This window comes from Choloepus didactylus, chromosome 16, assembly GCF_015220235.1.
Source record: "Choloepus didactylus isolate mChoDid1 chromosome 16, mChoDid1.pri, whole genome shotgun sequence".
Lineage (NCBI taxonomy): Eukaryota > Metazoa > Chordata > Mammalia > Pilosa > Megalonychidae > Choloepus > Choloepus didactylus.
In genome coordinates, this window is record NC_051322.1 from 17,484,074 (window position 1) to 17,506,126 (window position 22,053).

Genomic DNA, 22,053 nt, shown 5'->3' on the forward strand with positions numbered 1-22,053 from the left:
CCCTCCTTGCTAATAATGAATGGCCAAGCTATTAGAGACCTAATAAAATACCATGCATTTAAAATAAAATTGCAGCCCATAGAAACGAACAAAAGAAGAGAAAGGGATCATTAAAGTCATTCTATGGGACGGGCCGGGGCACCCTCTGTGGTTACCGCCAAAGCTCAATTACAGCGTGCAATGCCATCCGCCCTGGTGTTCATCCCATCGCTCCGAAAGCTTTTAATTCCAATTTATTTTAGGAATGCCAAAAGGTGTGTTTCTAATTCTATTCCTCTCTAGTTCTTTTTATAGTACTCAAATCTGGGCAAGTATCAAAATATAGAAGTACCTTTTTTTTTTTTTTTTTTTTTTTTTATATATTTTAAGTCAGCAGTAACTTTAAGTGCCCCGAATTTCCTGCTTCTTTGGAATTCATCACCTGCTGTTCTCAGTGCCAGCTGCAACTGCACATTTTCAAAGCACACGTCTACCTGCTGGACTGCCTGCCAGGCCATTAGCAAAGCCAGTGGACAAATCACACACTTGGGTGTGTTTAGATTCTGTCACTTTAATGAAAATGAAAAGCTCAGGCTGTCTGCAGCCCCTCCCATTGTTTGCAAGAGAACTGGGAGCGGGAGGCAGGGGTTCATTTAGAAAATGCCAATAAGCTACGGGAAGTTCTAGAGTACCCTTTATCCAAGAGGAAGACAGTCAATTAGTGCCCTGAGTTTGTTGGGGTCATTTTATTGTCATCCATAAAACAGTGAATTTTCCTAAAGTCATTGAATTAAAGTGCTATCGAAGGTGCTGCCACCGCACGCCTTGCCCTTACCCTTCCGAGCTGGAATTCTGCCAGTACCACACTTCTGGGACTGAGGACTTTCTCTTGCCCTAGAGCCCCCTTTTACCAGCTGGGCAGTGAGCCACGTTCCAGGAAATTGATGCTCCTGGGAGCTGCCTCCCAACAATTGACAGGAGTAGGTGTACAACCACTCCAGGTCCCTTGCCCCTTAGGTGGGACAACTCTGAGGTGTGTGTCCTACACTGGCTTCAGTTACCAGGATGGCAGCTGGCTTGATTACACGTGGTTCCCTTGTAATTTTCCCTTTCCTAGCGCACTCCTCATCCCCCTGCCTGCATCTCCTGGGATCATATCCCAAACAAATTACTTGATCTTGGATCTTTATCTCAGGGTCTTATTCAGAGAGAATACAAATGAAGTCAGGTGTCCATCTCTACTGATGGGATACTTTGGGGATGGAGGAGACAGTTACTGGACATCTGGGGAGATCCCCTTGCAAAGTCAGAAAGTGTGGGCAGCTTCTTTCTCCTGAGCTATGTTATGCAGTTTGGGGTCCCTCTGGCTGTACGAGCATCTTCTGCCCTGGGAATGATGAGCTGATGGGAAACCCAGGCAAAGCATTCAGAATCCAAAGTGTATAAGTGGACAGAGAATAGTGCAATGGGGGGACTGTGACAGGATGGAAGGATCCATTATGTTTCCCTGCCTTTCACCACCCACTTTCCATCCTCCTCACAAGTCTTGACTAACTGTGAGGTTGGAGGTGGAGGGATAAGAGAGAGAGGAATTATGAATGAATGGAAAAGAATGAAGGAAAACTGCAAAAGGACTTCCTGCATCCTACTCATCCCTTCCACATTCAATCTATTTTTCTTTCTCTGAAGTATATTTTTTAGTGCTTTCAGGGAGGCTTTTCTAGGGAACCATCAACTTTTATTTGACTGAAGACTTCTCTATTTTGCCCTCACACTTGAGGAATAGTTTAGCTAGATTTTGAAGTCAACACTGGTAGTTATTTTCTCTCAGCATAAGTATTCTGGCTTCTCTTGAGGATATTGAAAGCCTGTCGTCAAGTTGTCATCATTTTGTAGATAAGCAACTTCCTTCTGGTTGGAAACTTTCTCTGGTTTCTTAATCTGGAGAGTTTGAATCCCCTTTTCCTCCTCTGGTGTTCTGCAGTTTCATTTTGATGTATCTAGATGTGCCTTTATTTTTATTTATATTGCTCAGGATTCTGTTCCACTTGAATCTTCAGAGTTAAGTCTTCCATTAATTCTCAGATCTTCTCAGCCATTATCCTTTTGAAAGTTGCCACCCTTATTTTTTCTATTCTCTCCTGATACTCTTCTTAAGAAAATGACAGCTCTCATTATTCTATCCTCCCTGTCTCTTAAGGCTTCCTTAATCTTCTTGATTTCCCCTTGGCCCCATCTTCCAATTTACAAACTCTTTCTTCAACTATGTCTGAGCTGCTGCTTAATCCCGTCTACTGAGTGTTTGGTTGAAATGACCTTATTTTTCATTTCTAGACATTCTATTTGGATCTTCTTCAAACCCATCTGGTCATATTTATCCTCATTTGTAAGTCTCTCCTGTGCTTTTAATTTTAAACAAATTATTTAATACTCTATCTGACCATTCTATTACCTGAAAGCTACATTTGGTGTGGATGCTTACTTTCACTCATGATGGAATGTGTCTTTTGGCTCTTCTTCAAAGATGAGTTTTGTAATTATTTTGGAAGCTTGTCTTACAAAAGACAAGCTTGTCTTTTGTTTTGTTCTATTTTGTTTGCTATGGGAATCCTGTGCAGCTGGGAAAACAGAAGGGTCCCTCCATAGCGGCTTTGCTTTTGCTTTTGCCAGGTGCCTCAGGAACAGTCAAGACAACTAAAAAACTCACCACCTCTGTGAATCGTCTTTTGGTCTTCTAATGATTGGAACCTCTCCCCTCGGCTCACACGGCACTTTGTACACATTTCTATTGCACCTCAGACCACACTCTATTTTGAGACTCATGTGCCTATTTCCTTCATTGATCTGTGATCCCCTTAACATTCCTCTTCATTTGTTTTTGAATCCTCGAGTCCAGCACAGAGCACATAAATGTTTGTTGAATGAATGAAGTGGAGAAATAAGTCCTCAGAGCCTTTGCTTCTTTGAATGGGATGATATCTGTCATCCTTTGGGGGAGATCATAGACTCTTCAGGGTTGAAAGATGCTTTATTAAATTCAAATCTTATGACTACCCCATGAAATGTTTAATTCCTGGCATCAGATAATTAATGAAAAGCCAGCAGCAGAGGTGAATGACCTTGCTTTCCCACTGTGCCTGGCAGCTGCTCCACTATAACATCACCATGTGCTGTCTTTGTGCCATATGAGCTAGGAACAGTTTCCACGGAGAAGGTGCATCAGGCAGTAACTATTTCAAACATTTTTGAAACCAAAAAGAGACTGAACCTGAGGCTGATTCCCTTGGGCATGACTTGCATCTGAGATTCTTCAAAATCTGATGACAGCAGCCAAGAAAGCCGCTCTGTCAACTCTCAGTGTCCACTGTCTGTTCCTTCATTTTCCACTAGACTGACCTCTCTTTGCAGGCAGGGACCACAGCATTTATGAACTTACACATTCCTGTGGTCAAGCTGGAAGCACAGAACTAAAGAGCGCATTTGATTGAACTTGGACTCACTGTCTCGCAAGTTAAAGACAGCATTGCATTTGCTACTCAGCACTCTAAATATAACATATTAGCTCCTCAAAATACTAGACACTCTTGGTAGAGGTAGTCATTTTTGACTTGTGCTAAACTTTTTCTTTTTTACTCAAATGTTTTTTGGTGGGGAAAAAAAAGAACTGGATCTGCTATTTGTTTTTAATGGCTCCAAATAGCTATCTTCCTCTGCCCCCTAGTGGCGTCATGACAAACTGTAAGAACCTTCATGATTTTTCCCAAATTTCCATGTTTCTTCTATTCTCATTCTATTGCTTGTGAAAGACTTCTTTGAACTTATACAACCTCAAAAAGTTCCCTGATAAACATGAAATGAATTTAAGTGCACCTTTTCTAGTAAAAAAGTGTGCAGTTCAAGGCACCCTCCTAGACACAGAGAATCTTGGATTTAGACTTGATTCCCACCCATTCCCCTTCTACAGATTCCACTGTGGCCATCCGGCCTTGGTTTAAATTCTTCCTGGGACAGTTGTTCAACACCCTGGGAAGAAGCCTGTTCCTTTGCGCAACAGCTCCATCTTCCCCAACATGAAACGTTCATACCTTCCCCAGCCACATCCTACCTAGCTGAAACCACTGTTAGACTCAACCATATGGTTTTCTGGTCTCCTGGGCAGCCAGGGACAGCCCATTGCCCTCGTGTGCCTCGGCTCCTCCACCTGCCCCCTGCAGTGCTCTCTGCACAAACACCAGTTTGCTGGACCCCAACAGAACTGGGCACCTAGACTTGAAAACACAATTTACAGCATGGCCTGACCAACACCAACCACAGTTACTTCCATTGAAGTCTGAGCCATGCAAACCTGTCTCTATTTATGCATTTTCAGTTTGTATTAGTTTCTTTATCAAACATATAATCCAATTGGCTCATACTTAGCCTTCTAAGGTCTTCATGTCTCCTGCCACCTAGCCAGGCCTCTCTCATTTTGTCCTGGTAATGGTCATTGGATTTCTTCTTTTTCAAAATAAAAGTGGGAACTTTGTTGCATCTCTGTTATTTGCCAGGAGATTGGAGAAGGATCTGGCCCGTAAAGAGAAGTTCAAACCTGAAGGATTTCAACCACAGAAGAGAGATCTTCCTGACAGCAAAGGGTGATGAGAAATCCTGGGACTAAGAATCAGAAGACTCTTGTTCTTGGACAAGACGTTTACCATCTCTGGCTGTCAGGCAACATGGGATTTACCTCACCACACTTGTGAGAATAAAATGAGGGGAAAGGGCTTTACAGAGAGAAGATATTATAACCTTGGGTTGACAGCTGAAGGATGCTCTACAATTTTAGAAAATTCTTCCAGAAAACCACATTGACTTTCAGGAAATTAGCTCTAGCAAGTGGGAACCTCTGTTCACAAAATCAGGTGTGCAAGAAACAATGTGTTTTTATTATCCTTAAATCCAGTTCTTAATCTGATATTCTGACAAGTTGGCAGGAAACCCAATTTTGACTACTATCAGCTCCCCTTCCTCCCTCCCACCCCTCACACATATCCTCCCACCCAGTATTAGCTGCAGATATTTTAGGTCAATCCAGATCATCTGGGAGACCCCTCTGCTTTTGTGTCTTTTCTCTTTCAGTTACTGCCAAGTGCTCCCGTTTGCATGGTCTCTTCAAGTCCCGGCCTAGGCTGCTTCCAGGCTTTGCTTGAGGGCCCCAAATTCTTGGTCACTGTTGGCAACTCCAGTGCTCAGAGCCCAGCCAATATGGCCCCCCACACAACCATCCTTTCTGAGGTTTTGCCAGTCACCAGGGAGCTGGAGTTCTGCTACTCTTTACCCTTCCCACCTCTTTTCTTTTCTCTTTTGAAGCTCCTAAAGGCAACTCAACTCCTTAAGCAATTCTGAAAGACAGATTTATTTTCAAACCTTTCCTGAGGGAAGGCTCCCAGAGCCTTGTTACTTGCATGAAAGGGGTGGGGAAAGGAATATAAGATGCATAACATAATTACTATCCCAGTAAATTAAACTGCCACGAGCTCTGTGGCCAAGGACTAAGCCACAAGCCAATTCACTGAATGGAGAGAGCAAGCTGGCTGGGAACGTGGGGACTTGAAAGCAGCTCCCATCTTCTCTTGGCTCTCCACTCCAAGATGCTCGACCCCCCAAGCAGGCAGCGCCAGGATCCGTGAGGGCCTCGGGGTGAGTGAGCTCTGCTCGAGTCCTATGGATATGGTTGATTTGGGGCAGTTCCCCTAGTGTGAGAGCCAGAGGTGATGTGAACTTTTTTATTTTATTACTTATTTTTTAAATTAAAAAAAAATATGGCCATGTCTCCTAGTTTTATTTTGATATTGAGCACTTTTTGGTATATTTATTGGTCATTTGGATATATTCTTATGTGAAGTATGTGTTCAAGTCTTTTACCCATTTTTCTATTGAGCTGTCTGTCTCTTTTCATGGATTTGTAAGACTCATATATTCTGGAGAAGAATTATATTTTGGGTAAATGTATTACACCTATCTTCTCTCACTCTGAGGCTTGCCCTTTCATCTTCTTAATGTTATCTTTTAATGAAAAAACATTTGTGAATTCAATTCAGTTTAATTTACCAATCTCTTCTTCTGTAGTTAGAGCTTTATATTCTCCTATGTTTTCTTCTAGATGATTTATTGTTTTATCTTTTATCTTTAGATCTACAATCCATCTGGAATGGATTTCTGTGCATGGTGTGAATTAGGTGTCAAGGCTCATTTTTCCCCATATGGTTATCCAGTTGATCCAATGCCATTTACTGAAAAGACCATTCTTTCTTTACTGCACTGTATTGTCACCACTGTCATCAGTCAGGTGACCCTATGTAAGTGAGTCTGATTCCGGACTTTCTATGCTGTTCCACTGATCTATTTGTCTATCCTTAGGCCTTTATCACAATGTCTTAGTTGCAGTAGCTTTGTGATAAGTCTTGATAAATGATAGTGGAACTTCTTTAGCCTTTTTTTTTCTTTTCTTTTTTCCTTGGGACCTTTCATTTTCCAGTGAGTTTTAAAAATCAGCTTGCCAATTTCTCCAATAACAAAATTCTTAGTATTTTCACTGGGATTACTTTATATCAAGAAATGCTTTTCAGAATAATTGACATATTTAAAATATTGAGGCTTCCATTCCATGAACTTTGCATATCCTGTCTGTTTTCGTTTCCTAGCAGCCAAAGCAAATACCATACATGGGATGGCTTAAACAACAGGAATTTATTGGCTCACAGTTTTGAGGCAAAGAGAAGTCCAAAATCAAGGCTTTCTCTCAGAAAATGCAGAGGTGATGCCGTCAACCTGGTAATTTAAAACATCCCCTGAAAAAACCTCCCAGAGATTTAGTGAATAAAAGGACAAAATCCCTTGCTTAGAACTCTGGATGACAGTAAAGACGGGAGGACTCCAAAAATATAGAATCAAAGAAACACAAAAAAATGTCAGGTAAGAAAATTCTGCCCCAGACTGCTGGTCAGTTCCCATTCCCCTCCCTTCACTCAGACCCGCTTAGCTCAGGAGTTGCAGGAAATAGCACAACCCGGGTCCCTCCTACCATGGACAGAGACTGCCAAGTGACTCACAGCAGTGAGTTAGAACTCTACATGTATCCAGGCACAGGGACTTAAGTCCACAGAGACACAGGGACCTAAGTCTGCTGAGACGCAGAGTGGAACACGAGCTGCTGAGGAGTGCTGTGTACAAAAGGCCCCCTGGGGTGGGGAGACCACTATAGAAATGCTGGCAAGAACTGTTTGCCCTCATTCAATCCAGTTTCAGTTGGCTGGACCACCTAAAGGCAAAATGGAGTTTTCTGAAGTGACCCACCTTTCTGGATTGACCCTATCTGGCTCCCCAGGGCTGGATCCCTTAACAGGGAAGAAGCCAGAGGCAGAAAATCCTTACATAAAAAAGGGGGAGGGAGTAAACTGAGCTGCTGTAAGATAGGTTGGGTCCCAGAACTGAAAAGCGTAAGGAAAATGGGGCAGTGGTTGATGGAGAGAATTTAAAAAAAATCATAGGAGCTGAGGAGAAAATTCTGCACAAAACCAAAGAGAACAGATCAAGATCTTGGAAAAGGAACAGAGGAAAGGAAGTTCTCTCCTAAAGGTGAAAAAATTGCACAAAAAGTGCAATCTTAAAAACTGCATCACATATCCAGGGCAAGAATCAGATGAAGAAGAGCTGAGAAAATCTGAACAAACATGGCTATTCTAAAAGGTCTAGAATAGGTTAGACCAAACAACAAAGAAGAGGCTTAACACAAAGCCAATCAACAATAAAACTCGAGACAAGAAGAAATGGACCATCAGAGTTAACTCATCAAGATAATCAGATGCCTTGATGTCAGCAAAAAATTACAGGCTATACTAAGAAACAGAAATATATGTCTCAGTCAAGGGAACAAATTAAAACTTCAGAGGAGACTCTGAAGTTAGAACAACTAATCGAAGATGTTCAAACAAATCTCCTAAGTCAATTCAAGGAGATGAAGTAAAATATGCATAAAGAGATAAAGGAGACTAAGAAAACAATAGGTGAGCATAAAGAAGAATTGAAAGCATAAAAAGAAACATAACAGAAATTATGGGGATGAAGTTGCAACAGTAGAGATTAAAAATACACTAGAGGCATACAACAGTAGACTTGAACAGGTAGAAGAAGGAATAAGCAAAGTAGAAAACAGGAAATTAAAATCATATACTCATAAGAACATATAGAGAAAAGAATAGAAAAAATTGAGCAGTGTCTCAGGGCTTTGAGTGACAACATGAAGGCCACAAACATATGCATCATAGGTGTCCCAGAAGGAGAAGAGAAGGGAAAGGAGGCAGAAAGAATATTTGAGGAAATAATGGCTGAAAATTTTCCAAGTCTTGTGAAAGACATAAATATACATGACCAAGAAGTGCAATGTACTCCAAACAGACTACATCCCAATAGACCTACCCCAAGACAAATACTAACCAGAATGTCAAATGTCAAAGATAAAGAGAGAATTCTGAAAGCAGCAAGAGAAAATGGTTTGTCACTTACAAGGTATCCTCAGTAAGACTAGGTGCCAATTTCTCATCAGAAACCATGGAGGTGAGACGGCAGTGGTATGATATATTTAAGGTAATGAAAGAGTAAAACTGTCAGCCTCAAATTCTTTATCTAGCAAAACTATCCTTCAAAAATGAGGGAAAGGCTGATGCTTGGAGACATTTGGAGATGCCAACAGAAGGAAGTTTGGAGATGCTAAATTAAGAGATGAAGCCCAGAGTTTGCCCCAAGAAGCTAAGAGAGGACCCCCATATGCTAGGAGAAAGCCCAGGGAGAAAAAAACAAGGATACACAGGAGCTGAGAGAAAGGAGAGAAGACAGAAGCCCAAATACATTTTGGAGAAAGCCATTTTAAAACACAACCCAGGAGCAAAGGGCCAGCCGACACCAGCCACGTGCCTTCCCAGCTGACAGAGGTGTTCCAGATGCCACTGGCCTTCCTTCAGTGACGGTATCCTCTTGTTGATGCCTTAGTTTGGACATTTTTATGGCCTTAGAACTGTAAATTTGTTACCAAATAAATCTTCTTTATGAAAGCCAAAGGAAAAAAAAAGAGGAAGAATTTAAAATATTCACAGATAAATAGAAACTGAGAGTTTGTCAACAAAAGACCTGCCCTAAAAAGATTACTAAAAGTTCTGCAGGATGAAATGAAAACACAGGAGAGAATGGCTTGGAGCAATTTGAAGAAATGAATAGCATCACTAAGGGTTACTAAAAGGGTAAATGCAGACAAAATAGTTCTGTATCCTCAATATACAACTCTACTCTTTAATTCATGTAAGAATCAGAATACAATTGAACAAGAAATAAGGCATATTTCCTGATAATGGACATGCAAAATACAATGTGGTAGAGTGGGACAAAAACAACATAAAGAGGGGAAACAGAGGGATATGGGAGCAGAGAACATGCATGCTATTGAAGCTAAGTAGGCATCTTTTCAAATTAGTAGGTTCTAGATGTGGATTATGTAATATAAACTCCAGTGTAACCACAAAGCATTTTAAAAATATACAGAAGCAGAAATGAGAAAGAGATCAGTCAGATACATCACAAAAAGTTCAACTACACAGAAAATAAGGTTGCAATAAAGGAAAAGAGAGATAAAAAAAGATGTCTTATAAAAACCAAAAGACAAAATGGTTGGAGTAAGTACTGCCTCTATAGTAATAACACTGAATATTAATGGATTAAACTTCCCAATTTAAAGACACAGGTTGGCAGAATGGCCAAAAAACTGTAATCCAACTATATGCTTACAAGAGATTCACCTTAGACCCAAAGACACAAATAAGTTGAAAATGAAAGGATGGAAAAAGGTATCCCATGCAAATGGTAACCAAAAAAAAAAAGAGCTTGGGTAACTATACTAACATCAGATAAAATAGACTTTAAGTCAAAAGCTGTTATAAGAGACAAAGAAGAACTTCTATATTAATAAAAGGGGCAATCCACCAAGAAGACATAACAATCATAAATATTCATGCACCTAACGATGGTGCCCCAAAGTACAGGGGGCAAACATTGGCAAAACTGCAGGGAGAAATACACTTCACCACAATAATAATTGGAGACTTCCATACACCACTTTCATCAATAGATAGAACATCTGACATAAGATCAATAAGGAAACAGAGAACTTGAATAATATGATAAATAAACTAGACCTAACAGACATATACAGAACATTGCACCTCAAAACAACAGGATGTAATCTCTTCTCAAGTGCACATGGATCATTCTCAAGGATACATGTTGGGTTACAAAAAAGTCTCAATAAATTTAGAAAGATTGAAATCATACAAAGCATCTTCTATGACAATAATGGAATGAAGCTGGAAATCAATAATAGGTGGAGAACTGAAAAATCCACAAATATATGAAAGCTAAATAACATTCTCTTAAAAAGTCAATAGGTCAAAGAAGAAATTGCAGTGGACATCAGTAAATATCTTGAGATGAATGAAAACCAGAAGACAACATATCAAAACTTATGGGACGCCATGAAAGCAGTGCTGAGAGGGAAGTTATAGCCCTAAATGCTTATATTAAAAAAGAAGAAAGAGCTGAAATCAAAGACCTAACTGCACACCTGGAGGAACTAGAAAAACAATAGCAAACTAATCCCAAAGCAAGCAGAAAGAAAGAAATAACAAAAATTAGAGCAGAAATAAATGAAATGAGAATTATAAAACAAACAAACAAACAAACAAACAATAGAATCAATAAAATCAAAAGTTGGTTCTTTGAAAAGATCAATAAAATTGACAAACCCTTAGCTAAACTGACAAAAAAGAGAGAAGATGAAAATAAATAAATGAGAAATGAGAGGGAGTACATTACTACAGACCCCATGGAAATAAAAAGGATCATAAGAGGATACTATGAACAACTGTATGCCAACAAATTAGACAACCTAGATGAAATGGACAAATTCCTAGAAACACACAAACAACCTACACTGACTCTAAAAGAAATAGAAGAACTGAACAGACCAATTACAAATAAAGAGATGGAATCAGTCATCAAAAAATCTCCCAACAAAGAAAAGTCCAGGACCAGATGGCTTCACAGGTGAATTCTATGAATCATTCCAAGAAGAATTAATATCAATCCTGCTTAAAGTCTTCAAAAAAATTGAAGAGGAGAAAATACTACCTATCTCATTATATGAGGCCAATGTCACCCTAATACCAAAGCCAGATAAAGATATCACAAGAAAAGTAAATTACAGAACAATTTCTCTTATGAATATAGATGCAAAAATCCTCAACAAAATACTTGCAAATTGAATCCAATAGGACATCCAAAAGAATTATACACCATGATAAAATGGGCTTCATCCCAGGTATGAAAGGTTGGTTCAACACAAGAAAATCAATTAATGTAATACACCACATCAACAAAATGAAGGGAAAGATCCATATGTTCATCTCAATTGATGCAGAAGAGGCATTTGACAAAACCCAGCAATGTTTCTTGATAAAAACACTTTGAAAGAAAGGAATAGAAGGAAATTTCCTCAACATGATAAAGGGCATATGTGAAAAACCCACAGCTAACATCATACTTGATGGTGAAAGACTGAAAGTTTTCCCTCTAAGATCAGGAATGAGACAAGGATGCCCACTGTCACCACTGTTATTCGATATTGTACTGGGAGTTCTTTCCAAAGCAATTAGGCAAGAAAAAGAAAAGACATTCAAATTGGAAAGGAAGAAATAAAATTTTCACTATTTGTAGGTGACATGATCCTATATATAGAAAGTCCTGAAATATCAAGAAAGCTACTAGAGCTAATAAAAGTATTCAGCAAAGTGGTAGGGTATAAGATGAACATGCAAAAATCAATAGTGTTTCCATACACTAGTTATGAGCAAGCTGAGAAGGAAATCAAGAAAAAAATCCCATTTACAACAGCAACTAAAAGAATCACATATCTAGGAATAAATTCAACCAAAGACATAAAGGACTTGTACACAGAAAATAAAACATTGCTAGAAGAAATCAAAGACGACCTATATAAATTAAAAGAACATTCTGTGTTCAGGAATTGGAGGACTAAATATTGTTAAGATGTCAGTTCTACCCAAAATGATTTACAGATTCAATGCAATCTCAATAAAAATTCCAACAGCCTCTTTTCAGAAATGGAAAAGCCAATTAGAAAATTTGTTTGGAAGGGTAAGGGATTCCGAATAACCAAAAACATCTTGAAAAAAAAGAACAAAGTTGGAGGACTCAAGCTTCCTGACTTTAAAGCATATTACAAAGCTACAGTGGTCAAAACACCATAGTACTGGCACAAAGATAGATATACTGACCAAAGGAATTGAATTGAGAGTTCAGAAAGAGACCCTCACACCTATAACCAATTGATTTTTGACAAGGCTGCCAAGTCCACTCAATTGGGAAAGAATAGTTTCTTCAACAAATGGTGCTGGGAGAACTGGATATCCACATGAGAAAGAATGAAAGAGGACCCATATCTCACACCATATACAGAAATCAACTCAAAATGGGTCAAAGACCTAAATATAAGAGCCAGGACTATAAAACGCCTAGAAGAAAATGCTTGGAAGTATCTTCAGGATCTTGTGATGGTGATGGTTTCTTAGACTTTACACCCAAAGCACAAGTAACAACAAAAAAAAAAGATAAGTGGGACCTCCTCAAAATTAAAGACTTTTGTGCATCAAAGGACTGTCATGAAAGTGAGAAGACAACCTAATCAGTGGGAGAAAACATTTAGAAACCACATATCCAATAAGAGTTTAATATCCAGAATATATAAAGAACTCCTACAGCTCAGCTATAAAAAGAGAAACAAATGAATTTAAATATGGGCAAAAGACTTGAATAGACATTTATCCAAAGAGGATATACAAATGGCTAAAAAGCACATAAAAAAAAGCACAACACCATGGCTATTAGGGAAATGCAAATCAAAACCAAAATGAGAAAACATTTTACACCCACTAGGCTATTATTAAAAAACATGGAAAATTACAAGCATTGGAGAGGATTTGGAGAAATAGGAACACTCATTCATTGCTGGTGGGAATGTAAAATGGTGCAGCCCCTATGGAGGACAGTTTGGCAGGTCCTTGAGAATCTAAATACAGACTTAGCATATGACCTGGAAATCCCACTCCTTCGTATATACTCAAAAGAATTGGAAAGCAGGGACTAGAGCAGGTATTTGCATACAAATGCTCATATAGACATTATTCACAATTGCCAAAAGATGGAAGCAACCCAAGTGTCCATCAACCTGTGAATGGATAAACAAAATGTTGTATATACATATGATAGAATATTCAGCTGTAAAAAGGAATGAAGTCCTGATGCATGTGACAACACGGGTGAACCTTGAGGACACTATGCTGAGTGAAATAAGCCAGACGCAAAAGGTCAAATGATCTCACTGATAAGAACTAATTATAATGAGCAAACTCATAGAGTCAGAATCTGGAATATAGCTTTCCAGGGGATAGATTGCGGGGTACAGAATGGGGAGCTGATGCTTCATTTGCACAGAATTTCTATTTAGGTGGATTGTAAAGGTTTGGAAAAGGATGGGGTGGTGGTAGCACATTATTTGTGAGTGCAATTAACAGTGCTGAATTATGTATTTGAGTAGTGTTGAAAGGGGAAGTTTTGGGTTGTGTATGTTACTAGAATGAAAGTTAAAAGATGAAATATGGGACTGTAGAACAGTGAACCCTGTTGTGGATGACAGACTGTTGTTAATTGTACAAGTATAAGAATGTTCTTTCATGACTTATAATAAATGTATGACACTAATACAACGTGTTCATAATAGGGTGGTGTATGGGAAATAAACAACCCTAATGTAAACTATGGACTACAGTTAATAGTACAATACTAGTACTCTTTCGTTGGTTGTAATACAGGTACCACCCTAATGCAAAATGTCAAAAATAGGGGGTTGGTGGAAGGCTGTATTTTTTACATGACTTTTCTGTAAACTTACAATGTCTCTAATTTAAAAAAAACAAAAACAAAACAAAATAAAAACATTTTGCTGAGTGAAAGAAACCGACACAAAGTACTATATATTGTATGATTCCATTTATATAAAATGTAAATATAAATAAATATATGGAGACAATTAGATTAGTGGCTATATAGGGCTGGAAAAGGATTGAGAGGTGACTGCTAAGGAGTATGGAGTATTTCTTTTTGGACTAATGAAAATGTTCTAAAATTGATTGTGGTGTTGAATGTACAACTCTGAATATACTAAAAACAATTGAATGTACACTTTGGATGGATTGTATGTTAAATAACTCAATAAAACTGGTTTTAAAAGCAACTACAAACAAAAAAAAAGGAGATGCAAATTAAAACTCTACTGAGAATGCTACTTCTCACCTATCAGAAGGCAAATATTCATAATTAGGACAAACACACTGTGCTGAAGACACAGAGAACAGGCGCTTTCATACACTGCTGTGAAGAATGCAAAAGGGCACGACCTCCATGAAGGGGAATTTGGCAGTTCCCCTTGGACTCAATAATCCCCCTTCTAGAAACACTGACAAAAATGCAGAACAATGCATGAACAAGGCATCGTGGCATTATTTGTGACAGCAAAACATCAGGAATAACACAAATGTCCTTCGCCAAATTGCATAAAACTAGGAACACCCACTCCATAAAGCACTGCGGATGCCGGTCTAGAAAGCAACGAGGCACAACTCTGAATAAAGACTGATCTGCAGTAGTCTCCAGGATGCACTGCTAGGTGGGGGGAAAGCAAACTACAGACAGTATATATAGCATAGTTACTGTCTGTTGGTATGATTTTTTTTCAAAAATAAACAAAATAAATAAATAAAACTAATGAAAATTATTTATGGCAGAGGGAATAGACAGGGTGAAGAAAACAAGATCCAAAGCTGGACTTCTGGAGATACACCTTGTTTTACAGTTTTAACTTTGGGGACATGGAAGTGTTTTAAATAACTAAAACACAAAGTGCCTAATCCTCTTCCTTCTGATTCCAGGCCTCTATAAACAGTGCTGCAATGAACCCCCTTACCCAGAAGTCCTGACATGTTGGATCTTCAATTTCTAAGGGATAGATCCCCCCAGAGAGGAACTGCTGAAGAGGTCACGTATTTTTTAACTTTATATAATGAAACTGTCACACATACAGAAATAGAAAGAAATGCAGAGTGAATCTAATGTTTATTAAGTAGCTGGCAGAACCTCACAGAGAAAGGAAGACTTTCAGTGGCTTTTAAATGCAATATTTTAACTATACATACCTGCTGGAATATTCCCTAAGGAGGAAAAGAACAATTAAATAATTTAAAACTGGCCATTGGAGCCAAAACATGCGAGGGCTCCCACGGACCTCCATTAGAACAATTTTCGCATTTGAAAGGATAATGAATGCAATGGATTGAAACACTAGAATATACAAAATCCATGAATTAATAATTATAGCAAAAAGGTTACTGGTCACCATGGAGACTAGGAAGGCATCAGTTCAGTGTTCTGAAAATTGATGAATAAAGGAAATGAAGCCAACATTTTATCCTGCCTTTCCTGTGTTTCAGGGCAACCAAACAGTTCATGAAGGAAAGTTTGTTTTTATAGAAAAATTCTGGATGATCATTTCAAAAGGCAGCCCTTCCTTCATAAGCGTACAGTCTTGTCACTGGGAAAGCAAAGGCAGGAGACAGGCAGCATAATCACGTGCCATTTCAGGATGTTGACTCAGGAACATTAGCCAAATTTGGGTTTCACTTCAATGTTCATGCACTTTTGTTCAACGCAGCAAGAGCAGATAACAACATGAGGAGCTCCTGTGCTACCCTGCAGGGTGGCAGAGAAAGAGGGGGACTTAGCAAAATAATACCAGAAAATGAAGGGTGGTAAAGCGGGTGAAAGCTCTCCTGAAAAATGACCAGTAGGAGTAAGGAGAATTTGTAAAATAAAAATAAATTTTAGGCTTTACTTTTCATATTTGAAATAAAGTGCATATTAGTGAATTAACTTTTTTGGTACCTATTCTTATGAACCGTTGTTCATATTACAGGAATATTTACCATCTGCTATGGAAGTTCCTCGGGAGAAGGAGTCTGGAGCGCATCCCCTGCGGGTGGAGACGGCTGTCGCTCCCCTGTGCGTGGGCCGGTGGCGGGGACGGGGGCTGTCCCGCAGAGGCCCGCGGGGCTTTAGGGTGCGGCGGCCGCGACCCGGGAGGCACGGACGGCGCTGCAGGAAGCGTCTCAAGCCCAGGGAGCCCGGAGGACAGGGGACCCCCAGTGACCCGGCCGGGGGGTGGGGGGAGCCGGCGTGGCGGGCTCCGCAGCGCTCCTGTCCCTTGGTCCCTCCTCCCGCAGGGAGCGTGAGAACCCCCGGGGCCCAGCACCGTCCTCGGCACCCCCCCCCCCGGGGTCTGGCGGGAGAGTCGTGGGTGAAGCAGCGAAACGACTGCGACGGGTGGGGTGGGAGTGGGGGGTGGGGGGACACCCAAAGCTTGTCTGAGCCACGCATTACCCCGCTCCAGGGGTCGGTGCAGTTAGCCGTGCGCATCTACCCAAACTTCACCCCAGGAGGGGTGCCCATCGCTCCCAGGGACCCCCGTCCTCCCGCCGGGCGGGGTGGAGGGGATCGGCCTTGACCCGAGAGCCAAGGAACCGAGGAACCAGGCTGCGCAGGCCCCCGCGGGCGCAGGCTTCGGGGCGCCCCGGGAGGGCGGTGCATCCCCAGATGCTAAGTTTAAGAGAACTTTTTAAGAAATCTGTAGGTTGCCAAAATGTTCACTCGCCTACATGCATCTTGCAAAACCTTTCATACCCTCCTAGTGAGGAGATAAAATCTTTCTGCATTCATCTCTAGGAAAACCCCCCAGAGTGGCTTGAAGGGGGCTTCGCAAACCTTCACATGCGTCGGAGCCCCCTGGCGACCCGGCAGGGCCTGAGAATCTGCATTTTAAGAGGCTGCCGGTCAGCACCAGCTACAAAGTTTGCAGGGCCGGTTGCGGAAGGAAAACGTGGGGGCCCCCTCGTTAAAAAAAATTAAGACTTTCTAGACGTTGGGCCGAGCGTGGGGACCCTAGTGACCGTCAGGCGCTGCCGAGGGGTCCGGGAGCGGGGCTGCAGGGCCGGGCTCCTTCGGGGAGGGGGGGGTTCCCGACCCCCGAGGCTGAGGGAGGGGTTCCCGACGGGCGCCTCGGCCTGGCCCTGCATGGGGAGTTCGCTGTGGGTGGGGTGGCAGCGGGGAGCCGTGGGGAGCCCCACCAGAGCCGGCCTGACCAGTCTTCAGTACTGAATGATTCCGTGACACGAATATGTAAACGCTCCGTACAGTGTGGGGCACCGGACAAATGTTGGCACCATTATTACAGAAGTTTTTCGCTTAGACTTAGCGAAAGAAATGAGCAGGAGTAAGAACATTGACCGTTCCTACAGGTTCCCCTCTAAATTCGAGCCAGCTATGCAAGTTTAGATGGTTCTTGCTCTGAAATTGGACTTAAGAGAATATGCACTCGTGCCTGAAGGCAGAAGGGGATGAGGAGGTAGGAGACAGTGGGGATGGGAGGCCCCCTGCTTCTCCAAGGTGGCTAAGGGGAATCTGCAACCTCTGGAAAGCCTGGGAGGCAACTTGGTATCTGCCACCCAACCCAGGCTGAGAGGTTCATTCGGTTGCTGGCGTAATGATTGCCAGGCCTATCATGTCGCAGCCCCTATGGCTCCCACATGCATCTTCCTTGCAGGGGCACAGCTCGGAAAGAGGCTCTGGGTTCTGCAGCTCAGCTCCACCCCCTGCCCTCACCCCACAAGTCACCCCCAGCACCCGCCAGGCCTCCTGGAGCTTTCGCCCCTGTGGGGTCCTGCCAGCCAAGGAACAGGGCCCCTTGGGGACCCTGCCCTGGAGCCCATCCATCTCCCTTCTGGAGACTTCCATCGCGGCGACTCTGGGCCGTGTTGCTTCCCGGCTGCCCCTTTCGCAGACACAGAAATTCCGAGAGGCCTGGCGGTGCTGGCCAGATCTGACTTCCCCTCTGAAGGAGGCTCCAGAACTGGTTCTTCTGGGAATGGTCCATGCCATGGTTTTCAGTTTAGTATTGAAGTGGGGTGCTCGTGTCTTCCCTTCACCCAGCGTCGGAAAAGGAACTCTCCATTTTCTCCACCTGTCCTTCCACAACTGTGATTTTCCACCCTGGCTGCACACTGGAATCACCGAGGGTGCTTTTAAAAAATTCTAACCTAGGGCTCCACGCCAGGCCAATTAAATCAGCATCTCTCTCTGGTAAGACCCTGGCATCCGGAATTTTTTAAAAGCTCCCAAGTGATTCTGATATGCAGCCAGGGTTGAGAAACCACTGCTGGGAAAAATACACTGACACCCTCAATAATGCTAAGCCCCGTCAAAAATGCAGTTCCAATCTCCACTTCCACCTCAGTGCTGTGGAGGACACTGTAATTATCCTCCATTTCTCAGAGTGGCTATTCTGAGCCATTGTCACTTCCTCATGCCCCCTTGTCACCCTGACCTCTGCCCCCCAACCCCAGGACACAACCTGCCCCCTAGTCCACTGAGGAAAAAGAACCCTCCACCCCCAACTCCAGATGATGCACGTTGCCCCCCATCCCAGCCTCCTGTCGTGGGACTGGGCTTTGGATTCTGGAGCCTCAAGAGAATCACTTGGTGACTATATTTCTCTTTATTGCTCTTTGCTCTTTTCTTTATGGAAACTCCAGGAACACATTGGGAGAGCAGTCTGGCCCAGAGGGAGGCCGCCACAGCTGCAGGGCCCCCTCCCATGGGCTGCCTCCCATGGGAAAGTGCACCTCTGGGAATCCAGACCCCCTCACCCCCACCCCGAGACCCATAAAGAGGGAAGGGCTTCCCTCACACAGGCCTGCCTCCTCATCTACTGCCCCCACCAGAATCTGCCTCTCTTCTAGCATGAGGTGTGGTCTTCCCCTGAGAACTCACATCAGAAAACGCCATATAACTCAGTGCCTTTCCCAGAGTCTGGGCCATTGTGTGGTAAATGATACAAGGTAGGGTACCACCAGCGCACACCAGTTTGGAAACCACCCCTTTTCATATTCTCCTTCAGGGTGAGTTTCTACAGATCAGGATGCCTTTAAGTATAAACAACCAAAACACCTATCTCATTGGCTTAAACAACCAAGGAGATTTATTCTATATCTCAAATTGCTTCATGAAAATAGGCAAGAAGATAAGGATGATTCCATGAATACATGAGCTGAAGAAATACGCAGGGGGACGCACGCCAGATAGTTAACAGTGGTCACCTGGGAGGGAGGGGGTGGCTTTATAACAGACAGAACTCTGCTTTTCAGTCTCAGACATGTGCATTCAGCACAGTTAATGACTTCCCTAGAACAAAACAGTTTTTTACATTTGTCATTTGAGGTGGATTTTGTATTGGATTCTGCCCTAAAAAGGACATACAGGATTTAGCCTCTTGAAACAGAAAGCTTCCTTGCACTTTTAAAAATCCAGTGTTTTCCATCAAGATTTCAAAACTCTTCGAGCTGAGGTTTCACCAGGCCATCCAGTGTGTGTGTGTGTGTGTGTGTTAAAATGTTCTTGAATTTTGCCTTCAGACAGGAATTCTCCAATTCCTTTTCCAATTAATTTTGTCAGCACTGTCACCAAGATCTCTCCAAAGCAGCTGGAAGGAGAGAACTCCTCTGCATTTGCTGACTGCAGGGTCATAAAAATGAAAAATTCTCCTGATTCCAGAGACATGGGACATCCCAGCCTCGGCTCACCACTGAGGCTGTTGGAGAGGGAACCCAGGCTCTTGCTTGCCTTTCCTCCCCAAAGGAAACAAAGCCACAAAGATTCCTGGAAGCTTAGCTCAAGTCATGGGTTATGTGCTAATCCATACACGCATTTGCAACCTGGGGGTGTGCTATATTGAGCAGCTGCACATCTTCAGGAAATAATAAAGTAATTCATTTTTATATTGAAAACTTCAATACTCGACATACATTCTATCAGTATCACCTTTTCTCCCCAGTGCCTGCTTCCAATATTTAATTGTAATGCACTGTAGTTGCAATGAGCTGAATCAACTGAGATTGAAAAATGAGATGTAAAAAAACTGGGAAAACATATATCCTTTGTGGCTAATAATAATCTTGCAAAGGCTTATTTTTTTTTCGGTGAGGAAGCTTGCCAAGAGTGGAGAAGGCAATTAGGATGAAAAGTGATTCACTGCAGCGCAGGCTTCCAAGGGGTCTGGAGGAGGACACAGAACTGGCCTTCGTATTTGGCTAAGAGAAGAGCATCAAGAGGTTGGGCTGGAGGCCACATGCGGATCATGTGAGACGGTGGGGAGAGCGGAAGCAGAAGCGCGGGAGGTCAGGAGGTGGGGCTGGGCGCCCCGTTGGTTAGTGAGGGAGGGGGTGCTGCTGGCCTCCAACAATGTGCCTTCCCCACAGCACTTGGCTTCCAGCCAGCGCCTTTCTCCTCCGCTGTTAGCTTCCTGCTCCAGACATAACACTCAGTGCACCCTTTGAGTCAATAACCTCTCCAAGACCTGAACATTCTTGGCCCACAGTACATCCCCACGGGTTGGCGCAGAAGCGATGTCTCTATGAGAGCCACATGGAACCTCCTGCACCAGAAGATGGGAGGGTGGAGTCCCTGGCCTGGCTCATGGGCACTCAGTTCATTGACTAAGAAAGCCAGAAGACTAAGAGGCCAGAAGATGCTGTAAAACAACACAACACAACACAACACAACAAAAAACCCTCGACGTTCCCAAACTATGATGTCCTGGAATTGTCCCATGCATTTTGTAATCCTCTGATGCCACCACTCTCCAACCTTCAATAAGTCTCATAAAGGAGAGGGGAAAGTCATATATGTATTCGTTCAACATTTGCCCTGTCACATGCTTGCCATTTGCCTGGTACTGTTTGTGGTATTAGGGACATTTCAATGAAGACAGACAGGTTTCTACTCTCATGGAGCTTACAGCTTACAGGGGAAATGGACAACACATCAGTGAACAAATATATAAACAAGACCAGTTCAGATTGATTCTGATAAAGAATATGGAGAAACTACAGCACAGTAATGTGGTACAGGTGACTTCGAAAGGCCACCTTACTTTGGTGGTCAAGCCAAAATCAGAACCGAGGAGCAGCCAGACATGGGCATATCCGAGGAAGAGCATTTGGAAAGGGAACGGCAACTACAGAGGATCTAAGTGAAGACTAAGCTTGGCTTGTTCAAGGAATAGGAAGGAAGCCAACATGGCCAGACCAGTGGTTTTCAGCCAGGTGGGATTTTGCCCCTCAGGGAACAGTTGGCAATGTCTGAAGACATTTTTGTTGCTCTAAGATGAGGGGTGGGGAAGGAAGAGGTACTACTGGAAGCTAGTAGGTAGGAGCCAGGAATGGTGCTAAACTTCCTACCGTGCACAGGACAGCCCCTACACCAAAGAATTATTGGACCAAAGTGTCAGCAGTGCCAACACTGAGAAACCCTGGGCTGGAGGGTTATGAGTTAAGGGCAAGAGTGGAAAAGTCTACACATGGGTCATATCGGACCATGTAGGCCCTGATGAGTCATTTGGGTTTTATTCTAGAGCAACAGAAGGCCACTGGAGACTTCCCCTCCGGAGCCTGGCCTGGTCTTCTCCATTTAAAATGATTGCTCTAGCGGAAAATGGATGGGGCTGGGTACCACAAAGGGTGCTCTTACAGAAGCCAAAATGAGAGATGATGGTAGCTTGGACAAAGTGGAGATGGACAGAAGTGGATGGATTTGACATATATTTTAATGACAAAACAGAAAGAAAGAGGCAGGGCAAGATGGCAGACTGGTGAGCTGCATGTTTTAGTTACTCCTCCAGGAAAGTAGGTAGAAAGCCAAGAACTGCGTGGACTGGACACCGCAGAGCAATCTGACTTTGGGCATACTTCATACAACACTCATGAAAACGTGGAACTGCTGAGATCAGCGAAATCTGTAAGTTTTTGCGGC